This window comes from Rhinopithecus roxellana, chromosome 10, assembly GCF_007565055.1.
Source record: "Rhinopithecus roxellana isolate Shanxi Qingling chromosome 10, ASM756505v1, whole genome shotgun sequence".
Taxonomy (NCBI): Eukaryota; Metazoa; Chordata; class Mammalia; order Primates; family Cercopithecidae; genus Rhinopithecus; species Rhinopithecus roxellana.
The window spans coordinates 37,852,865-37,878,172 of NC_044558.1; positions in this window are offsets into that span (position 1 = coordinate 37,852,865).

Below are 25,308 nucleotides of genomic sequence, written 5' to 3' on the forward strand. Positions count from 1 at the left end.
TTCCCACCGGGTCCTTCCAACAACACATAAGGATTATGGGAATTACAATTCAAGATGAGATGTGAATGGAGACACATAGCCAAACCATATCAGGGAATAATAAGCGCTGAAAATTAGAAAAGTTTGGGAAATGCTGTTTTTTTTTAATGCCTCTGATGATGAATTTCAATGAGGTAGGAAAATTAGAAATCAAACTATAAGTTGATGAAAGAATTGGAAGTTAAGCTGAGACATATTAGGCATGTAACTTTTATGATGCTTCTCTGAAAAGAGATGAAAGTTGTAGAATGTAGTTAGCATAGAATGAAAGACTGAAGAAGAAATGTGTTTGCTTTTTTATTGTTTGTTTTTTTGTCAGATGAAAAAAAAGCGTCAGCATTTTTCTAAGTTGACAGAAAGAGAGAAATTAAATATATAGCTATTGAGAGGGTTGGGGATAGGATTAACTTTTGGAAATGGAATAAATAACAAATTTAAAAGAATGTGCATTAGATCCTTTTTTTTGTGGCAAGATGGGGAGTTCAGAGTTAAATGCCTGACAAGCTCCTTTCTCTTTTCATATAAGTTTGGTTAGCAGGGCAGAACGTTTAGGAAAATAGAAATGATATAGAATAACTTCCTTGGAAATTCTGGAAAGATAGCAAACTGAAGACACATTAAAAAAAACTGTGAATGAAAGCTGAGGGCACTGTGAAAATAAAAAGCTTTATTTGCATGTCAGGTCTTTTCATAGGTGTTTCTACATTGGAAGTTTTCATCAGCTTCTTCTAAGGCAAGTAATCCCATTCTATACATGGAGAAATAAAAGTTTCTAGAGGATGAATTACCAGATCATCCTAATACAGAGGGTGAATGACCAGGAATTTGAGCCCAGGTCTATGTCTCCAAAGCAGATCTTTCCACATCATATTTCTCTCAAATTCCAATTTCCCATAGTTTTTGATATGTACTTGCCCACAACTTATAATTTCTCAAGCGTTTCCCTGAAAAGAGAGAGTTTCTTTCTGTATCACAAGTATAATCGAAAGATTGGTCCTTCCAGGGTAACCATTTATAAAATAGGAGGTTGGGGCACAGACAGGGGGCTGCTGTCTCATTCCCACAGTAGATGCCCACTCAGGCACCAAACTTGTTGAGCTGTTTTTTCTGATTAATTATTAGGAGAAACAGGATTTATGAGGATGCAATATGGAACAGAGTTGAGGTGGCATGCACCCCCACTGTCTGACACAGTAGGTAGAGTGTAGAGTGTTTTCTCTGGGTTAAGGGGTTTCTGAGAAAGGTAGCTGGGCATATACTGTGCTTATAGGACCTGCCCAAGAAAACTGCCTCCTGTGCAAGAGTATCCTGACAACAGGAGGCTGAGCAGAAGATGATAGATCATGTCAAGACAGGTTATCCCAATGTAGCCCTCCCTATTCTGGTGTCTTTGCAGCAAAGAGACCTCATTCAGGGATTCCCTAGAAATTAACCCACTCATGCACCCCATGAGACAATAGGCACTGTACGTACCGTAACAGAGAACAGCTAAAGAAGAATCACAGCATGACTCAGACCTAGTGCGAAGAGAGAAAAGCTTTAAGATGGATTTGAAATTGAAATTACAGCCTGGACTAAGCTGAACTGGGCTTTTTAGTACCTAACACAGCAAAGGAGCTAAAAGAATTTTAGGTGATGTTCAGTGGCAGAAACAGGAAAAGGAACAAATCATAATTAAAAATTGTGATTAGAGAAAAAATAAAACCATTACTTCTTTACAACCCTAACTTTCAAATCATATTATTTGATAAACAAATTACACATGGAATCATACAAACTCAAATTAGTAAGATCCTAAACACTTAATATTTAACATGGTTTGGTAAGAGCATCAGAATGAAAGTCAAGACTGCAGACTCAAACACCTGGAAATGATGCATATGGCATGCAAAGTACAAACATTTATAAATGACATCTTTATTTATGGTTTATTCATATGGCTTAATCTGTCTTTTTGCCATAAACATTATCTTCATTCAAAGAAATGATTCTTGCATTCTTGCTCATGTTCTCAGTCTTTCATCTCCACAGTCAAGTACAACTCCAATTTCTATTTCATTAAAAAATAAAGTTTTTCCATTTCATTTACGATTTCTAGGTTCCTTTCCTTTAAACACTAAAGCTAATTATTATTTATCCTCTACGTGAAATAAGCTCCTTTCTCTGATTTTTCTTTTCTGATCTTAAGTGGTCAGTCAAGGTTGAGAGAATGAGTTGAGCTGAGAGAGTCCTTCAGCAGACTTGAAAACATCCAGGAACAAGCTCAAAGGCACTGATTGACTCCCTCTGTAACTATATGATTCTGGGTTCTCCCCAACTGGACTTATGTTAAACTACAGGTGCTCCATAATTCATTTTCCTTTTATAATAAACAAAGAAACCCTAACTGATATGGCTTGGATATTTGTCCCCTCCAGATTTCATGTTGAAAAGTAATCCCCAGTGTTGGAGGAGGGGCCTGGTGAGAGGTGTTTTGGTCATGGGGGTGGATCCCTCATGAATGGCTTGGTGCCATCCTCCCAGTAATGAGTGAGTTTTCACTCTATAATTTCATGTGAGATCTGGTTGTTTAAGAGAGCCTGGAACCTCCTTCTTGCTCTCTTGCTTCCTCTCTCACCATGTAAGGTGTCTGCTCCCCTTTTGCCTTTTGTCATGATTGGAGAGCTTCCTGAGTCCCACATCAGGAGCAGATGCCAATACCATGTTTCCTGTACATCTTTTAGAACCATTAGCCAAAATAAACCTCTTTTCTTGATAAATTACCCAGCCTCAAGTATTTCTTTATAGCAACACAAATGGACTAACACATTAACTGAATGTCTGAACATTTTAAAGAGCCTAATACTTGGCACAAATAGGATGCTGAGTCCTTTTATTGTATCTAATGATGTCTAAGGCTAGAGTTGAGAAAGTTTTTTAAAATACCTAAAAAAAAAGTGATGTTTCCCAAAAGATGCAAAAGTATTAATGCAGTGTCATGGAAAACCAACATGGACTTTGAGGGAAAATGGATATGAGTTAAAATCTACATACACCCCGGTGCTTTTATTTCATTAATTGTAACCTAGAGGTTCTAATTCTTACTTCAGAGAGATGATGTAGTAATAAATAATATAACAAACGTAGGCAGCCACCCTGGCAAGATAAAAGGATCCAGTGCAATGAGAGATTCACCTGGGCTGGGCAAACCGGGAGTACATTGGGGTCATTACCAGCATCGTCAAGTACATTGAAGACTCTCTCAACTTGTTCAGTATGCCTTGTCATTCAAGACTGACAGCGCTAAAAGAGGAATTGATAGCCCTTGAATGGAGACCAGGGTACGATGAAGCACAGGTAACAAAATGTGAGATGCTCACCTAGGACAATGCCATGCTACTACTGAGAAGTTGCTTTACAGAACAACGACCACATGGGAAGGTCCCCAGGAGCCTTGCTCATTCTTCTCCCCTTAAAGAGAAATGGGACTTATTATTGTTTTTCTTTTTTCAAAAGTGTGCCCTTTGGGTTCTGCCATGTCCACAGGTGGTATGATGTGGCATGAAGGGAGAAGTCCAGAGGAACTCTTGGGAGTAAACACAGCATTTTGCCTTTTCAATAACATTTCATAGAACTACTTGTCAATGTATTTGAGGCATTCAGAGCCAACAGCCTGGAAATCTTTTTATAGATCCTTCCCAGTGCTTTATTTATCTCTCAGAAAGTTCTCCTTGCCTCTACACTAATGTTATAAACAGTGTCTCCTCCCCACTCTTGGTAGGAAGTAGGAAGTAGTCCTGGCCAAGATACTCAAGCCCTCGCGATGCAGCTGCCAGAGAACATTGCTACTAACTCAGTAGTTTCTTGTTTGAGGGAGGTCATGGCCAGGCCCCAACTTGGCTTGAAAGAACAGTTTCAGACTTTTCTTTCTGTCATGTGGGGTGTCTTATTTCCCTCGTAAACTCTTCAAATTTATTTGACTGCTATGATTCTTTTGGGGAGAGGAGCTAGAGATAGACTCACTTATTCTATAGAAATCCCATTTATGGGATTATTATTCTAACATATGATTTTCAGATGTAGCTCTTTGATTCAAATCCTAGGTGGCTTACCAGCCCAAGCTCCCATGTTTGCACTTTTAGCTGACTAAGTCATCCTGGGAATCATTTGGTCATTCAGGACATTTACATATTTACCAAGTACTTACTGTATAGGCTTGTAATACACCAATAAAAAGATATAGCATTGAATTAGGGGAAATAAAAACAAATTTAGAGTACCTGACACTTAATAGTTGTTCACTTTTTTTTTATAGAATGCATAATGGTTAGATTTATGCCTATACTATGTGATATGTGATTAACATACTTACAAATTTGGAGAGTATGGACATATTCACTTACCAATGAAATACTTTTGATCTATGTTTTTGACAGGGGCAAAGATGGGATAAGTCTTGAAAATCCCTCAAATTTATCTTCATCATTTAAATCTCCCTTGGACCATCTGAGTTCCACATCTTCACCCACTTTTGGATATTGAGATGCCTTCTATTTTTCAGTCTCCTCCACCTCAAGCAGGTCTGGAATAATATTATATCTATTTATCAATACTGCCACATCCATCAATGATTGCTTCTATTGATTTGTATTTTCACTTTGTAAAAATTCATGCCTCTAGCTTGGTGCAGGGATACAGATCATATGGCTATATCCTGCGAAAAAAAATTTTAAGTCCGAAAATGTAAGTACTAAATGGAAGAAAAATATTACCTAAACTTTCTTGAGTGTTTCCTGTGTGTCCAGTCTATGCCAAAACTTTACATAGATTATCTCATTTACACTCAAAACAAGCCCACCAGGTAGATATAATGATTTTCATCATTTAACATACAAAGAAACTAAAGTATAGAGAAGTTATATGGTCACATAGCTATAATGTAGATTTGGGATTCCAATACAGGCAGCCTGCTCCTTGAACATATACTATTACTTTATCAATCACTATTCTGTTTTCTTTCTTCTTTCACAGCCCTCACCTCAAATTCTATAAGGGGGTCACTTCAAGAGAATCATTTATAAGGAATTAGATGGTCTGTCAGATACAAAAATATATACTAAGAAATAATAAACATAGAACACAAAATCAGTTACATGAACTGTATTAGGTGTCTTCTGCTACTATGACAAGTGAGCAAAAACTTAATGTCTTAGTACAAATTTATCTTACAGTGAAGAAGGTCACACATCTAAGATCAGTTTCCCTGGGCTAAAATAAAGATATTAGCAGGCCTATATTTCTTCTGGAGGTTTTAGGGGAGAATCCATTTCCTTGTCTTTTTCACCTCCTACACTCACCTATATTCCTTGACTTCTGGTCCTTTTCTCTACATTTCAAGCCAGCATCTTAGCATCTCTCCTATCTGGCATCTGCGTCTGCTGTTTTGTATGGATTATTGCTAGAAATATGGGCCTTAAAGCTGTTGCTGATGAGGGCTCAGAATAAAGTGAGGAGCATGGTAGAGAGAGCCTGTATCTTCTTAGAGAGTAAATACATTGTCATAAAAAGAAAATTAGTACAAATATAAATGTTAATGGCTCTGCTGGTGAGTGCTCAGAAGGAAATTAGAAATAGGCTACTGAAAACTGAAGGAAAAGTGATCTGTGTTACATAGAAGCAGAACACTTAGCTGAATTATGCTCTTCAGTTGTATGAAAGCAGAACTTTAAAGCAACGAGGTTGCATATGTAGCCGAAGAGATTTCCAAGCCAAATGTTGAAGGTGTGATCTGTTTTTTTTTTTTTTTTTTTTTTTTTTTTTTTTTTTTTTCTTACTTTTTGTTGTAAAATGCTACAGGAAAGAAACAAGTTGAAGAAAGAAGTGTTAAGCAAAAAAAAAAAAAAGACCAAAGACTTGACGATTTTGGAAACTCTCAGCCAATACAGATTGCAAAAGAATAAAAAAATAGGAAATTCACCATCATGAAAATGTGCTCTGGGGTGAAAACCGTAGGTGTGGCTGGACAACCTTTTGCTAATGCCTTGGCAATATCCAAAGTTTAGAGTATTCAATTACACAGAAGGCTCTTTAAAGAGTTTAGACATATGACTTGACCCATAGATCCTCTTCAGTCTTTCAAAAGAAGCCGAAATAAGAGATATTATTATGCAGATTAAGATATGGGGAGGAGCCTCTTTTCTAATAGAATAAATTTCTATGACATGCATTTGAGATTCACAAGATTCTGGGAATGTTGTCACAGTAGAAACACTGACAAACTGGTCTAAAAGTGACACAGAGAGGTTAGAATGAAAGAAGGCTGCTGAACTTCCAAAATTCTATAGTCGGGAAACAGGCCCATAAAACAACTCATCTGCAAATGTGTACTGTTCTTTTTAAGAAAAGAAGGATGGCTTCAGAGGATGAGCTATGTGAGCTCAGAGGAAAGAGCTGCTCAACGTAGAGGATTATTCCCAGCCTTTGAAACCTAATGGGATCTCCCTGCTGTGATTTCACAATTCTTGAGATGGATAACTTCTTTCTTGTTTTTCATTTTCTCCCTTTTTGAATAGGAATATCCATAACAATTATCCTTACCTTTCCTGTCATTATATTTTGGAAACAGGTAACTTGATTTCTAGTTTCACAACTCTAAAGATGGAGAGGAATTTTGCCCCCATGATGGATTAAACTCAGAGTTGCACTCAAACCTGATTTGCACTATGAGATCTGGGACTCTTGAGCTTATGAGACTTAAATGAGACTTTGGACTTCAGTTGATGCTGAATGGTTTGAAGCTTTTGGGAACCTACAGATGGGGTGAATATATTTTTATGTGGAATGGACATGAATCTATGGAGCCAAGAGGGTGTCCCTTCATGTGTTTTGAAGTTATTAGGTACATTCACTTATAAAATTTCTTTTGTTTTCTTAATGAACTCAATCCATGTTTGAGAAAAAAAGAAGCAGAAAAAAATATGAGAAAGAAATAGGACTTATTGATAAGGTTTATTTTTAATATTACTTTCTAACAAATATGTAGTTCAATATTCTGTCAAGTCATCCAGACACAACTTTATTTTATTTATCAGGATGTAATTTGTCTTACAAATTAATTCACACTAAGTTATGAATGTCACAAAGCAAAATGCAGAGGAAGGAGCAATGGGGTTTATCAAGATATTTCTGGAGAGAGTTCCTTCTTAGTCATGCTTCATTTCGATATTCTCTATGAATCAACTGGCTATGTTGCACACAATCCTTAGTCTCAGTTGGAGAGGATAGCATATTTGCTTAGAGAAAAATTGCATAGCAATTATCCCCTCAAATCAGAGACTCTAGAAAGCACTGAGGAAGGGAATCGATGAACAAATATTGTGGAACACATGGTCTTCTAACCTTTACAATTAATCTCTATTCTCTTTTTTTAGTATGTATAGTTCTCTTTCTCTCTGCCATATAGTATTTTGTTTATTGTTTGAAAAGCTTCAAAGGCAACTTGTCCAATTATATTCTCAGAAGCTTTGTCCGCGATCTGTTCCAGCAACAAAATTTCATAGCACTTGGTAAATATCAGTTTCAGTCTGTCTACACAGCACCAAATGAAAGAGATTCATAATACTATAAATATTTTTCACTACAGACTAAGAGAATTAAGCTTGGAATACTTTATGAATCACATGTTATTAATTGTTAATAATCTCAGTAAGTAAATATTAACCAAACTTTAACTGTTAATGAAGCTATGTGACAAAAAAGAGACCTTCTCGGAAATAAAATTTTTGCAGATATAATAGTCTCATCATACACTTTTTCATCTAACATGTATTAATTAAGCATTAATATCCACCAGGTATAATTCTGTACATTGAAATAGTAAAAAAATGAAATAAAGTTCCTTCTTTTATATTTTAATGTAAGTACAGTCAATGAGCAAATGAACTTATAATGTCAGTGAGAAATGCTAAGAAGTCAAAAATAACGGAGATACACTTCTGAAAGATGGTTAGAAAAAGTTTTCCTGAGGAGGTGACATTTTAACAGAGATAGGAATAAAGTGAGGGAATGAGCAGGACAGTTACGTGGTGAGAAATCATTCTAAGCAATGCAAACAGCTGATGCAAAACCTCTGAAGCAGAAGCAAGCAGAGGCCAGTGTGGCTTCTGCAGGGAAAGTGAGGAGAGGGTGGTAGGAGAGAAACACTAAGGTCACTGGAAGCATGTGGGACATTAGATCATGTGCTGCCTTTTGGATTTTATTCCAAGTATGATAGGAGATCATTGGAGAATTTGAATAGATAAGTGATTTGATCGAGATATTGCATAGGTCAAAGTGGGTAAGGTGATGGCAAAATAAATAAGAAGTAGTAGGATTCGGGATCTTTTTTGAAGAGATTTTGATAACAGATTAGATATGAGAGAAAAAAGAACTCACATGTTTTCAAGGTTACCAGGTCACCACGGAGTGAATGATTGGACCAATTACTGAAATTGGGAACACCAAGAAAAGAGGATTATGCTATGGGGTGGGGAAGAATAGGAAAAGAATCAAGAGTCTACTTTTGAGTATAGCAAATGTGAGATGGCTACTTTCCATGTAAATCAGATGTTAATTGGGCAATTTGTAGAATTCCAAAATGTATTTCACAAATTTGGGAGCCACCACCATATAGATAATATTTAAAGCCACGAGTGTGGGTAAAAAAGAGGTCTGAGGTTGGAGCCTTGGATTACACCATGTTGGTATCCTGGACTGCTCCATCACAGAGATGAAGGAATGACTACTGAAATAGAATGAAGACAAGAATTTGTGTGATCTCCTGGAAGCCTATGAAAAAAAGCATTTTAGAAGAAAGAGAAAGTGACTTTGTGCATTTTTCTCTCAATCAAAATTAATGTAACTAGGAAGATATACGCATTTGTATCTGTGCAAGAGCTAGAAAATAAAGCTGAAATATAAAATAGAAAATGTAGGATAAAATAGAATTATATGCCATTTTTCCTGACCATGAAACCTGGAATCTATACAAAATACACCATCATCTTATTTATAAAATCATTGGAACTGATAGAGTAGCACCTCAGATGAGGAGCAGATGTGAATATATATCTATTTCTGTGGCTATGTTTAATGACAATGACAGAATCATTTTCTTTTTTTCTCTGCCTTCCAGATTCAGTGATGTGGGTAACCAATATATTTAGAAAAATACCCATAGTGATGGTGGTAACCAATATATTTAGAAATGAATCATTCACCAAGAAACTAAAATAACTATATAGGATGTCACTCAAAATGATCTATTCCTAGTTGATTTTTTAAAAAATCCTTCTAAACTTGTATCTCCTACTTAAAATTTTGAATATTACTTTGGTGCTAAAATTTCCCAAGGCTTTTTTGCAACTTTATTTTTTATTATTATGGATATACAACCATTATACATATTTACGTGATACATGTGCTATTTCAACACAAACATAGAATGTGTAATAATCAAATCAGGATAACTGAACCTCATGGACGTAATATCTCTGTTATCCCATGACTGTAAGTGTACAATGTCCTCAATCTAGATAGAACATAGGAGATACCTTATTTCTTTTTCTCTGTTAAAAGAGCTAAAACGAGTATATTCCTCGTGATAAACACACCATCTATCTATCCCCACAGAAGCCAGTCTGTGCAAGTTAATTGCTTAGACCTGACAGTGCAGAGAACAGCATTAATAAATGGGGTGTACTGGGTTGCAGAAAGAACAGATGTGAGTTTTCTGCTCCACTGTACAATGAATTAATTCTCTCTCTCTCCATTTATATACTGTGGCCACCATTCAGGACCTGTGTTTAAAGACCCTATGGTAAAACACTCTTCATATAATCTCCACTATTTCAAAAGTCTCCAGTGGCATTTGAAATTTCTCCTTTAAGACATAGTCCTTTTTCACAGCGTTGGGAAGGAGAAGGGGGAATTTTACTTGAAATGCCACTGAAATATGATTTTGTTTCTGGTTGCTCTAAACAACTTGTGCTTACAGACCTACTGCCTGGAGAAACTAGAATTGTACAATAACCTGTAACTTTATCCCAGTGGAAAATGTAGTTCAAATATGTTTTATAATAAATTTTGCCTTTTTATTTTTTATCTAACTTAAGGATTCACGTCTTTAAGCTCCTAGGGATGTAGCATTAGTTAAGGATTCAGAAGTGTGACCCTTGAAAGAAATGTACATATTTTAGTACCACACTGAAGTAAAAGTGTTTTTTGTCATGAATTTCGTTATTTGATATCAAATGTCTTTGCAAACCTTACGGGTACTTATTGCTTCTCTGGGTACAGACCAAACACTTTTAGATTAAAAAAAAAAAAAAAAATCTGAGACTTTTACTAGACAGAAGTTAGAAGTATAGAAATATTTTTCCAGTTTCTATGATATTCTAAGCATTGTGCTATACATATTTGCTACTCTAGCACACTTTGTTATCACAACAGTCTTGTGTAACGGTAAGAGAAACTCTGTGGAACAGAACTTTCTTTTTTTTTTTTTTTTTCAGAACTTTCTTAAGACTCAATTTTCTTTTCTGTAAAACACAGAGATCAATTTTATATAACTCATAAAGATTCAGGGAGTAATACCTCTAAATTACTTAGATTAGTTCCTGCATAAAAAGCTCTCTTTGTTAACTACATACCACCTGTGAGTTAAATAATTTGCAACAAATAAAAAAACAAATTGTTTTCTATGTAACATGGTCCAATTTCATAGACCATAAGATAAAAATCTAGAATTTATACTCAAGATGATTTCCAAATATCTACAACCCCCACATTTATTGAATGCTTAACTTTACAACATGCTAGTAATTTTCAAGTATTATTTCACCTAATTAAAAAAAATTTGTGAATAAGGTGATAATATTTTCATTTTATAAATGAGGAAACTGAAGATTAAAGATATTAAGATATATCTAAGGCTGCTAAAGTTCTTAGAAGGAGGAATCAAAACCAGTTCAGGTGCATTGCAAACTCTACTTGGAAGTCAATATCTGGTTCTGTGACTAGCATACGGACAGTGTCTACTGAATGGTTGTGGAATAAATCAACCAGACTCAAAATATGTATTTTAATGTGGCATCAATTCAACAAAGTTCAAAAATATCTTTATTAAAAGTCATGTTTCAGCCGGACGCAGTGGCTCACGCCTGTAATCCCAGTCCTTTGGGAGGCCAAGGCGGACAGATCACCTAAGGTCAGGAGTTCGAGATCAGCCTGGGCAACACGGCGAAACCCAGTCTCTACTAAAAATACAAAATTAGCCGGGCATGGTGGCACATGCTTGTAATCCCAGCTACTCGGGAGGTTGAGGCAGGAGAATCACTTGAACCTGGGAGGTGGAAGATGCGGTGAGCCGAAATCACACCATTGCACTCCAGCCCAGGCAACAAGAGTAAATCTCTGTCTCACCAAAAATAATAAATAAATAAATATAAAAAATAAAAGTCATGTTTCATGCAGTAGCACTGTATGTAGAGACTCAAACTAGTAACTTAATTGCCAAGCTAAGATGGGATTTTCAAGACTGCCACCAGCAAGGGATCAGGATGAATCCTACAATTTCAATTGTGTGTTCTCAACTAGTTTCTTTGGAAAGAGAAAAGGCAATTTGGCAGAGTCAGAGAGACAGAGTATGTGGACCTCTATCATGCCATGGAAAGGCATGCCAGGACTAAGGCGTCTCCTGGAAAGGATGTGAATTCTCATGCAATGATACCAAATAAACTAGATTTAAATTATCACCTATTTGTAGACATTGTTTATGAAAATAAACTGGCAATTACCTGGAGACTTTGGGTTTTTCTTTATCAGGAAAAGAAGATGTCCAGAATGTAAAATGCTATACCTGGATACAGCTGAGTGTGGAGTTAATCATTTTAGAATCTCAATTTAACTAATCATCAAAATTTGATTTCAATCCTAATAACCATAAAAGTTTCACAAAATATAGTTGGTGCCAATATATTTCATATAGTGTACTTGGATCATTATTTTGAGGTGTTTTTAGCTGATAAATAATATTTGTACGTTTATATGGGGTACATGTAACATTTTGTTACATGCATAGAATGTGTAACAATCAAGCCATCACCTCCAGTATTTTATTATTTCCGTGTGTTGAGACCATTTCAAGTCCTCTTTTCTAGTTATTTTGAAATATCCAATACATTATTGTTAACTATAGTCATCCTAGTCTGCTATCAAACATTAGAACTTATTTCTTCTAACTGTATGTTTGTACCCATTAACCAACCTCTCTTTACCTAACATAATGATGTCTAGTTCCATCCATTTAGAGGCTAATGACACGATTCCTTTTTTAATGGCCAAATCGTTTTTTGTTTTGTTTTTTGTTTTTTTTTTTTTGTATATATACCACATTTTCTTTGCCCGTTAATCTGTTAATGAACACTTAGGTTGATTCTACAGTTTTGCTATTGTGAATAGTGCCACAATAATCATATGGGTGCAGGCATAACTTCGATATGATCTTTTCCTTTTCTTTGGATAAATACCATATAATGGGATTGCTGCATTTTCTGGTAGTTCTATTTTTAGTTTTTTGAGAAATCTCCATACTGTTTCCCATAGTAGCTGTACTAATTTACATTCCCACCAACAGTGTATAAGAGTTCCCTTTTCTCATCATCCTTGTTAACATCTATTATATTTTCTCTTTTTAATAATAGCCATTCTAGGGCAGGGTGTGGTAGCTCACACCTGTAATCCTAACACTTTGGGAGGCCAAGGCGGGCAGATCACCTGAGGTCAGGAGTTTGAGACCAACCTGGCCAACATGGTGAAACCCGTCTCTACTGAAAATACAAAAAATTAGCTGGATGTAGTGGCAGTTGTCTGTAATCCCAGCTACTGAGGAGGCTGAGGCAGGAGAATGGCTGGAACCCAGGAGGTGGAGGTTGCAGTTAACCAAGATCTTGCCACTGCACTCCAGTCTGGGCGACAGAGACTCAATCTAAAAAAAAAAAAAAAAAAAAAAAAAAAAAAAAAAAAAAAAGAGTCACTCTACTTGTGGTAAAATGATACTTCATTGTGGTTTGGATTTACATTTCTATGATGATTAGTGATGTTGAACATTATTCATATGCCTGTTTGCCATTTGTATGGCCACTTTTGATAAATGTCTATTCATGTTCTTTGCTTACTTTTGAATGTTTTTTTTTTTTAACCTGTTGCATTGTTTGAGTTTCTTATATGTTATGTATATTAGTCTCTTGTCAGATATCAGGGGAATAGTTTGCAAATATTTTCTTCCATTCAACAGGTTGTTTTTTCACTCTATTGATTGTTTCCTTTGCCATGAAGGAGTCTTTAGTTTAACATCATCTCATTTGTCTATTTCTGTTTTTATTACTCACACTTCTGAGGTCTTAGCAATAAAATTTTTGCCAGTGTTTTAAATTGTTTCCCTTACATTTTCCTCTGGGAGTTTAATAGATTCTGATCTTGTGTTTAGGTCTTTAATCCACCTTAAATTTATTTTTGTATATGATGAGAGATAAGGGTTCACTTTCATTCTTCTGGATATTTATATACAGTTTCAAAGCACTGTTTATTGAAAAGGGTGCCTTTTCCTCAATGTGTGTTCTTGGCACATACGTCAAAAATTACTTGGCTGTAAATACATGAATTTATTTCTGAGTTTGCTATTTTGTTCCATTGGTCTATATTTCTGTTTTTATACCAATACCATGCTGTTTTGGTTACTGTATCCTTATAATATATTTTGAAGTCAGGTAGTTTGATGTCTACAGTTTTGTTCTTTTGGCTATTTTGGTTACATATGAATTTTAGGCATTTCTATTTTTTGTGAAAAATGACATTGGTATGTCACTATAGAGTCTAATAAGTACATACATTGCTTTGGGTAGCATGGTCATTTTAACAATAATAATTATTCTGATCTATGAACATGAGATGTATTTCACTTGTTTGTATCCTCCTCAATTTCTTTCATCAGAGTTTTGTAGGTTTTTTCTTCGTTTTTTGTGGAAGTCTTTTAACTTGGTGGTTAAATTTATTTCTAGGTAACTTATTTTGTTACATATATATACATGGTATTGTCTTCTTGATTCCTTTTTCAACTATTTCATTATTGGTGTTTAGAAATACTCCTGATTTTTTTAATGTAGATTTTGTATCTGCAACTTTGTTAAATTTGTTTATTGGATATAAAAGGGTTTTTTTTTTTTGTTGTGAAGCCTTTAGATTTTTGTAGATATAAGATCAGGTCATATACAAAGAAGGACAATTTAACTTTCTCTTTTCCAATTTAGAAACCTTTGATTTATTTTTACTTTCTAATAGCTCTGTCTAGGACTTCCAGTACTATGTTGAATGGGAGTAATGAAAGTTGGCATCTTTGTCTTGCTGCAGTTCTTAGAAGAAAGCTTTCAGCTTTTCTTCATTCAGTATGATGAAAACTGTAGGTCTGTCATATATGACCTTTATTGTGTTCAGGTACATTCTTTCTATGCTTACTTTGTTGAGTTTTTATCATTCAATGTTTTAACCATCTTTGCATCTCTGAGATAAATCCCACTTGATCATGATGTGTCATCTTTTTCATGTGTTTTTGAATTCAGTTTGCTAGATTTTGTTGAGGATTTTAAAAACCTGTGTTTATCAGAGATATTGGCTTGTAGTTTTTGTTGTTGTTGTTGTTGTTGTATTTTGTCTGGTTTGGGGATCAGAGCAATACTGGCCTCATAGAATGAGTTAGGGAGAAGTTTCTTCTCTCCAAGATTTTGGAATAGTCTGAGGAGAATTGATGTTAGGTCTTCTTTGTAAGTTTGGTAGAATTCTGCAGTGAAGTCATTTGGTCCTAGGCTTATCTTTTGTCAGGAGACTTTTTATTACTGATTCAATTTCATTATTTATTACTGCTCTATTCAGATTTTTTTCTATCTCTTTCTAAGTCACTCTTGATAGCGTGTATGTTTCAAAAATATCTATTTCCTTTAGGCTTTCCAGTTTGTTAGTGTATAGTTGTTCATAATAGTCTCTGATTATCGTGTATTTTTCTATGGTATCAGTTTTAATGTCTTATTTTTCACTTATAATTTTGTTAATTTGGGTCTTCTCTCTTTTTTCTTGGTTAGTCTAGCTAGTGGTTTATTGATTTTATCTTCAAAAATTCAACTTTTTGTTTTATTAATACTTTGTATTTTGTTTTTAGTGTGTATTTCATTTAGTTCTGCTCTGATCTGGTTTGTGTGTGTGTGTGTGTGTGTGTGCTTCTACTAATTTTGTGTTTGGTTTGTTCTTGCTTTTCTAGGTCTTTGAGATACATTGTCAGATTATGTATTTGAAATATTTCTACTTTTTATATAAACTTCCATATCTTCCATCATAGGACTGCTTTTGCTGTATTTCAGATTGCGGTATGTTGTGTTTCAATTTTCATTTGTTTCCAGAAATTTTTATATCTTCTTCTTAAATCATTTTCTGACTCAGTGGTCATTCAGGAGCTTGTTGGTTAATTTCCATTTATTTTTATAGTTTTCAAAATTCTTGTTATTGAGTTCTAGTTTTATATCATTGTGGTCCATGAAAACACTTGATATAATTTTGATGTTTTAAAATTTGTTAAGGTTTATTTTGTGGCCTAATATATGGTCTATTCTGGAGAAGGTTCCATGTACTGGTAAGAATGTGTATTCAGCAACTGCCGAATAAAATGTTTCGTAAATGTGTGTTAAGTCCATTTGGTGTAAAGTACAGTTTAAATCCAATGTTCCTTTGTTTATTTTCTGTGTAGATGATCTATCTAAGGCTAAGAGTGAGATATTGAAGTCTTATTGTATTGAACTATTGAACCATTATTGTATTGGAGTTTATTTCTCCCTTTAGATCTGATAATATTTGCTTTATATATCTCAGTGTTCCAGTGTTGGATACATGTATGTTTAGAATTGTTATACTCTTATTGAATTGATGCCTTTATCATTATATAATGACCTTCTCTGTCTGTTTTTACTGTTTTTGTCTTAAAGTTTATTTTATGTGATGTAAGTATAGCTACCCCAGCTTAATTTTTGTTTCTGTTTGCATGGAATATCTTTTTCCGTCTCTTTGCTTTCAATCTATATGTGTCTTAGAGTGAGATGAATTTCTTGTAGGTGGTACATAATTCAGTCTTTTTTTTTTTTTTTTTTTTTTTTGGCCACTTATTCAGTCTACATATATTTAAGTGGAAAGTTTAATCCACTTACATTTCAGGTTATAACTGATATGTAAGGGCTTATTCCTGTCATTTTACTAAATTATTTTCTGGTTGTTGTGAATATCCTTTGTCCCTTTCATTCACTCTCTCTCTCTTTTTTTTTTTTTTTTTTTTCACTGCAACCTTCGCTTCCCAAGTTCAAGAGATTCTCCTGCCTCATCCTCCTGAGTAGTTGGGATTACAGGCCCTTGCCACCACACCCAGATAATTTTTTTTTTTTTTTTTTTTTTTTTTAATAGAGACGGGGTTTCACCATTTTGGCCAGGATGGTCTCAATCTCCTGACCTTGTGATCCACCTGCCTTGGCCTCCCAAAGTGTTGGGATTACAGGTATAAGCTACCATGCCTGGCCTCATCCTCTCTTATTTTTTATAGTTTTGGTTGATGATTTTCTGTAGTGGTAATATATGAGTTCTTTCTCTTTCTTATTCATGTGTTTGCTCTACCAGTGTGTTTTATACTTTCCTGATAGTAGATATCATCCTTTCATTTCTGTGTATAGGATTCCCTTAAGAATTTCTTATAAAGCTGGTCTATTAGTGATGAACTCTGTATGCTTTTGCTTGTCTGGAAAAGACTTTATTTCTCCATTTTGAATAATAACTTACTTTCCTGGGTATATCCTTGACTGGCAGTATTTCTTCTATCAGCACTTTGAATACATCATCCCATTCTCTCCCGACCCATATGGTTTCTGCTGAGAAATCCACGTTAGTCTGATGGGGGTTCCCTTATAAGTGACTAGACACTTTTTTCCTGTTGTTTTTAGAATTATATCTTCAGGGTTTTTTTTACTTTTGACAGTTTGATTAGAATGTGCCTTGGAGATCTTTTGTGTTGTAACTTTCTGGGAATCTATGAGTTTCCTGTGTCTGGATGTCAAAATTTCTTGGTAGACATGTGACATTTCTAGTTATTATTTAATTAAATAGGTTTCTTTTTAATCCCTTTGGCCTTTTATTTGTTTCTGCAACACCTAATATTAAAATATTTGGTTGCTTTATGGTATGCCATGTATCATCGAGGCTTTTGTCATTCTTTTTATTCTTTTTTCTTTATTTTTGCTGACTGCTTTATTTTCAAAGGCCTATCTTCAAGTTCTGAAATTCTTTCTTTTTCTTGATCTAGTCTATTATTGAAGTTCTCCGTTGTATTTTTTTTTATTTTATTCAATGAGTTCTTCAGCTTCAGGATTTCTGTTAGAATGTATTTTATGATCTCTGTCTACTCAGTACATTTATCATTCATATACTCCAATTTTCTAAGAGGCTGTGAGCTGGGGAGCAAAAAGAGAGTTGGATGAAAAAAAAAAGCTTGACTATTGATGTTGAAAGTAATGAAGCTGAGGTAGAGGTGCCTTTTCAAATTGTGGAAAATGAAGGTAGAGGGTATTTGAAGTCCACTTCCCAGCTGAGCCCTGAGTGTACCGCAAATGAGACACAGGTCACAATGAAGCAGGGACGAGAAGAATCATGATGATGGCCAGGTGCGGTGGCTCACACCTTTAATCCCAGCACTTTGGGAGACCAAGGCGGGTGGATCACGAGATCAGGAGATCGAGACCATCCTGGCTAACGTGGTGAAACTTGTCTCTACTAAAAATACAAAAAAAAATTAGCCAGGCATGGTAGCGGATGCCTGTAGTTCCAGCTACTTGGGAGGCTGAGGCAGGAGAATGGCGTGAATCTGGGAGGCGGAGCTTGCAGTGAGCCGACATCGCGTCACTGCACTCCAGCCTGGGCGACAGAGCGAGATTCCATCTCAGAAAAAGAAAAAAAAAAAAAAAAAGAATCATGATGGCTCCTGGTATTTCAGTGGCAGACAATATCTGATGAGTACCATCAGTCTCAGAAACATTCAAACAATCAAACCTCACCTGAAGCTAGGAGAATGACATAAAATTCACTTGGGAAGATGATCTTTAACTCAATGAAGATATGCATCCAGAAACAGTAGCTTGGACTGTGTGGCAAAATGCCACTGCAACAAATGCCAGTGAAATTGGAAGCCAAACAGTTGTGCATCTCTGTATACAACTACACAACAGATTAAAAACAAGAAGTGGAGTTTTCTCCCTTCCAAAAATACAAACTTTTCCCATAAACTTTGAAGCATAGAATCAACTGCAGAGATAAGGAGAGTAAAGGAAAACATTTCTACATTTGAAATTGAGTTTGAAATAATTACAACATGTTTAAGTTTCCCTAGAATGAATAGATTACAGATTCTGACACTGGATGGAATTGGGGAGCAAGATAGAAATTAACTTCAGGTATGGAAAAATAATGTTACGTTTTTACACACTTGAATTTGTGGTCCATGAAACTATTTTGTTCTACTTATGCAGCTTTCATTGACTCTACAGAGCAGGTTTTATTTCCACATAGAAAAAGAATATGTATCAAAGAGTTCATATAATTAGACTAATACACATAGGCAGACACTGCAGCTGCTATCAGATGTACAATGTGTCTTATTTGTACAATAGACCAGTGTTCCTGAAACACTGAGGTGCATAAAGGGCTTATCAAAATTACCCTACACATCACATATTCGGATTCCTTAGGTCTGTGGTGAAGTGCTAAAACATGAAGCTTTAATATGGTACCAATACTATTTTGATACAGCTAAGCCATTCAGCTTTTTGAACTGGGTTCAGTTTAAAAAGAGGAAGCAAACAGAGACAGACAGGCAGGTGTGTGTGCATGCAGACACACACACACACAAAGAGAGAGAGACAGGGAGAAGGACTAAAGCATATGACCAAATATTAAAATGATTACATATTTAGGTCATAGTATTGTACTTACTCTTTAAGGAAAGAAATACCCTGTCACAATATTTAGGGACAATATAAATATCTAAATTTAAACTATTGGATTGTCCTCTACCTTAATCTATCATTTATTGGACCATAAACCAATTATAATGAAAGTAGTACAAACCTTATTAGAACAATTATAAATGCAAACATTACTAAAATAGGCAAATCCACTGTAAGAGTAATTATTTTAGAAGTAAATCACAATAGTAAATATGTGTTACTAAATGGGCATAGCTATTTTAAAACACTTAAAAACCTAAACTAGCAATATATCAGACAAAAGTCTGGTCACATAAAGAATGAGCTGCATCTAACAATGCCACAGGAATTAGCCATTGTGATATTGGTTAGGAGGTCAGTGATTAAAACATTTACCAATAAGAAACAGATTAACTGTGGGAGGACCTTGACACTCCCTTATTGTAATTTCACCTCTAATCCATATACCTCTGTAGAAACACCTTTCATCTCTATAGAAAAACCTTTCACCTCTATAGAAGCAGAAGGTTTTGTTAGACATTATGAAGTCATAGAGACTTTGTCAGCATATTATCACAATGATATTATCATCAAAGTTGCTCAACCTTGCAGGTGGGGTCAACAACTGTCCAGTTTATTCAGGACTAGCCTAGTTTCAGCACTAAAAATTCCACATTCTAAGAAAGAAATCCCAAGTCTCAGACAAACCAGGATAGTTGTTCACTTTGTTTGCTGGAGAAAAGATAGCATGTCTGGTAGACATTCTACTTAGAAGAATATGAGGACGTTTGTGGTGGGAGCAACATTTTGAATACTAACCATGAATTGTCTCCTTTGTCTTCTCGAGCACAAGACTTTCAACGGATCCACCCAAAGCCTTCATCTACTAGGGCATGCAGGTGAACAGTGCTATGAAGAATGACAAGAAATTTGGGATTTGACGTAGAAAGGATTCTTGGTGAAAGAACAGTGTAATATTTGGCTTCAGATATGTAACTCAGGGCTATGCACTGAGATGATCGTGTTTCCATCTAGGCTATATTCTTGAGAGAGTATTTACCGGATTGTTTTAGTTCCCCCTTTACCTTGACACATGAGCTGAAATACGTAGAATATAGAGTTCCCCCAGCATAAAAATTATCTTTTACCTACCTCAGAAATCCAGATGATTTTTATGATATACAACTCATATGATATCAGGTAATTAAAAGAATTGCTCTTTTTCCCCTGGGACACTGAGAAAAGAAGAAAAATGGAATGCAAGAAAGAGACAAGTAGAGTTGTACTGTCTCTAAGCACCACCAGCGAAGAGGAGACTGTTGCATTTTCCGATTAGAGTTCAAGGAGAAGACTGTCTCCCCAAATGCCTGTCACAGTTTCCGGCTTTGAAAAATCAAGGTAACTGGTGTAGCAGAAGACTCTAGGTGGCTACACTCCCAAGCCATTCTCGGTTCCCATGTCACATGGATAAGATGAGAGTCAATGGCCTGCAAAGATATGCATTATGAGTGAGGAAAGTGCTCCCCTTTCCCTGTCAAGTCTGTGAAAGGATCTCCAGGCCAGTGCAACAGATGGAGAATACGGCAGATGCCTATGGTCCTACAACCAGCAAAAACCAAAGTGAAGGAGTGCCACCGAGGGAATGATCAATAATAATGATGGGTTCACCAGCTACAGACGAGCAACAGAGGCTATGAGAGCCCTGATTATCCAGTTGCACATGAGTTTGCCTCAGCAGCCAGAGAAAACTAGGCCCCAGGAAAAAAGAAGCGTTTTCCTTTTCTAACTTGAGATCAGTCTATACCCTACACCTTTCCACCCATGCACTAGACCTCACCTGAAGGAGAAAAGCAGAGGAAGAGGGAGTCTTTAGCATTTGAGACACTGGAAACTTGTATCTAAGAAAGACTAACTTTTATCACAAGGGACGGTTTGAATTATTAGATCAATTAGACATAGAGTTATTTTTTTTCCTACTATCTAGAGAATGGGTTGTCACAATGAAGTGCAAGTCATTGAGTAAATAAAAAAATATAGGAAACTATTTTTTTGTTTACTATGATTGTTATTGTAACATGAATTCGTGCTATTTTTTAGAGTCTACATATACCCACCCTTCTTTTTTAAGTGTAGAACCAGTACCCTGGTATGAAAAAGGCTTCCTACTATCCACCCATATTCTTTTTATCATTTTCCTGGCCAAGCAGCTGGATCATATCTACAAGCGTACTTTGAAGCTCACGCCAGTAAGTCCTAGCTAAAGGAATATGAGTGAACTGAGAAATGCCACTTTATGTTTGGACAAACAAAATCTTCCACATATACATCTTTCTGTTTCCCTTCCAGTGGCCAGATACAGAAAATGCTGAGGCAGCAAGCATCTAAAGTCCCTGAGTACTGACCCAGATTGCCCTCACCAGGTTGTAGTTTGTGTCAGACAGAAATTTTTATTGTGTTAAGTCACTGGAAATTTGGGATTTGTCTTTACAGCAGTCAGCTTTACCTTAACTAAATACATACTACACAGAAGGGAAAGTTAGGGGTGGGCAAAGAGCATTAGAACAGGACTGGCGGGTTTAGAAAGGAGAAGAAGGAAGATCAAACAGAGAAGGAGATTCTCAAAGGTTCCTAGTAGTGGTCTTAGACCTGAATGGCACTTAATAATCTACTATTTTGCTTGAATGTGACAGAAACATAACAAACTAGGTTAAGCTAAAATGATATTATAATTCATGGGCTCTTTAAATTAAAAATTTTACCCTCACAGAGCTGGAACCAGGAACTTATGTTACTCTTAGGTCTCCCTCTCTCTCACTCTCCCTTTCACTCGCTCCTTCTCACTGTCTCAACATTTTTTCTAAGTGTGCTTTATTTTTACCCACCAGATGGAGAAGGATAACTTTTCAAAGAAAAATCTCCAGAGCATGCAAAAATAACAAATATCCACCACAATGACTTACTAAAAATAGGGATACATGGATATATACATAGAGAGATAGACAGATAGAGGTATATATACATAGAGAGAAAAAGAGTGTGTGAGAGAGAGAGAGGGAGAGAGAAAGCTAGATAGATAATGATTCACATCATCCTCTAGTCTCTTTGTGTCAGTTTTCAGGAAACAGAAACACTTCCTTTGCTGAAGTGGGATGAACTTAAATATCATTTCAATTATTATGAGTACAAGTAAGATGTTATATTTAGAAGACTATATTGTTGAACTGTGGAAGTATTGAATTGTGCCACAGTTTATGGCTGTTCCCAAATAAAAACATATTAAAGAAGTCAGCCAAACATATTCTATCACAACACCATCCAAATGATCTGTTTATTTTTATTTATTTGTTTGTTTATTTTGAGACGGAGTCTCGCTCTGTTACCCAGGCTGGAATGCAGTGGTGTGATCTTGGCTCACTGCAACCTCCACCTCTTGGGTTCAAGTGATTCTCCTGTCTAAGCCTCCTGAGTAGCTGGGATTACAGGCATGCACCACCATACCTGGTTAATTTCTGTATTTTTAGTAGAAACGGAGTTTCACCATGTTGGTCAGGCTGGTCTTGAACTCCTGATCTCAGGTGATCCACCTGCCTCGGCCTCCCAAAATGCTGGGATTACAGGCATGAGCCATTGTGCCCGGCCCAATGATCTGTTTATTAACTTCTGGATAACAAACCACACTCCAGAACTGAGTGGTATAGTGACTTAAAATAACTATTTTAATCACCTCTCATGATTTGGTGCAATGACTAGATAGCTGGCTGGATTTCTGTGCAATGTGAAGTGGGCAAGGTCACTAGTCAATGAGGGCATGACTTGGGCTAGAATGCACTACATGTCTTAATTAATATGGTTATTGACTTGTTGCTCAGCTGGAGTTGTCGACCAGTTCACCTATACATGATCTTTCTATATTGCTTGGGCTTCTCATAGCATGGTGCCTGTGTTACAAAGGGAGTGTCCTAAAAGGAAATGATTCAAGATGGCTAAAGCAAAAGCTGAGAGTCTGTCTAAATGCTAGGCTAGAACTGTCAAAATGTCATTTCAACCACCTTCTGTTAGTTAAGCTGTCACAGGTTAAACCCAAATTCAAGGAGAAGGGAAATAAAGCCCAAATAAACTACCTCTTGATGAAAAGAATGACCCAAAAGCTGCAGCTATCTTTAATATACCACTCAAACTACCAGGAAAATGGTGTGGAAAATATCCGTGAGTCCATCATGAACAACCACAGCATTGGGATACCCTCTGTTTCAGTCAGATACTACCAGAGAAACAGGAGCAATAGGAAATATATATACACGCATACATGCACACACACACACATATACATATGCATGTACATACATACTTAGAGTGAGAGATTTATTTTGATAAATTGGCTTATACGATGTGTAAGCCCCATCTGAAATCCATAGAGCTATCTAGTTTTTCTTTACAGAATATGATAATTTGTTGGAGCAACTAACCAATACTGTTTTAACATTCCTTTCTACTTGACTAAATTTTAGATAGGCCTCTTCCTGACTATAGGCCTCTGTCCACCTGTTTGCTAAAGCATTTACTTCAAAACACTTGGAACTGTAAATTGCTCCTCTGCCCCTTTGAGATGCAAATCTTCCACAATCCAGAACCCTCTTTCTCAAGGACCTGGGACCACCTCTTTGAAATGTGATCATGAAGAAGATAGGACCCCTCTATCCCAGTCTGTGCTGAGGAGTAGGAACCTGACTTCAATAAATGCCGATTAGCAAACATAGGTAATCTAATTGTATTAACCAACCTCCCCACTAATGTTTTCTGGTACTTTTCAACTAGGTTACCCAACTGCTTAAAAACTATCCTGCTTTTCAGTGAAGTTGAGTTCTATTTCTGTGCCCTATCTCAATAATTTTGAACAAGGTCTTCCTTGTCCATTTAACCAGTCTAGTGTAATTTTCTTTTACAACAGATATAAAGCTAATTATTGATGAGGCTGATCCTTTTGTGGCTTGCTTTCAAGTTTTCTTAGAGTGGTTCTCTAGTAGTCTTTTTACTAGGGCTGCTTTAGCCTTAGGCATCACAATGTTGTAGTGGTCTTTCTTGAATTCCCATGTTTTGTGCCAATGAGGTTACACCACTCTAATGAATTAGAACCTGAAATTCTACCACTCTTCTACAAGCTATGGAAATTGTTTGACTTATAACACACTAGTGTTGTTTCCCTGAGCATGAGAAATGCCCCTATACATGTGTACAGGTCAAGTCCTTAGCCAAAGATCCAGGAGGACATCAATACAGATTTTGAGCTTCTCATCTATGTAGCTCCCTTCTCTATAACACTTTGACCAGCAAAATTTAGCTGCCTTTGTCTTTTTGAACTCCTATTACTGACCTTTTGGCTCCATGAATCATGGTTCTGAGTCTCACGTCCCCACATTGTTATCTGGAAACACTTCTCCAGCAAAAAGTCAGGAGAATAGCAGAACTCATTTCATTTTTTCCATTTTTTCATGGACCACTATCTTCTGTTTGTTGTCTTGTAGATCAAAATTGTTTCTCCAAATGTCAGTTTTAACCCTAGTTTTTGTTTTATTGTGGTGTTGGTCAAATACCATCTTCTTTTCTTGATAAACGGAAGTGGAAGATTTAAAATATTATATAATTTGAAATGGCTATTCTATGGTAGATAAAGGCTTTGTGCCCAAAAAGAAGTCATTAAAATTCCTAGTATCCTTATGTGTTTATGTAAAATGTCATTTTGTTTGCATTTGAAAAACAGAAGTTTCCTAGATTAGTGCCTAAATACACAGCTGGTCAATTGCTTGCAATGACTTAATGTTAAATGCAATTTTATATAATTATTTTCATACATTTCTAACAAACACATGGTATGTTATTGGGGTTATATTTAGATCTGTAGTATATAAAAATCCTTTAAAGTATTCGTTTATATAGAGATCTATTTTAACTGTCCTTCAAATTTTAAAAAAATTAAATAAAACATAAGAACGCTAATTGCATGACTACAAAGTTTTCACAGAGAGGCTATTAAAAACCTGCAAGTGCATCATCAGAAAGCTTTTTCCATACTATTGCGTTTATTTTTCTCAAACTCAAAGTTTCCAGATTCTGTAGCTCAAAGAAATATACCACATCATGTGCGCAAGTTACACCTGAGAACCAGCCAAAAAAAAAAAAAAAAAAAAATGTTATT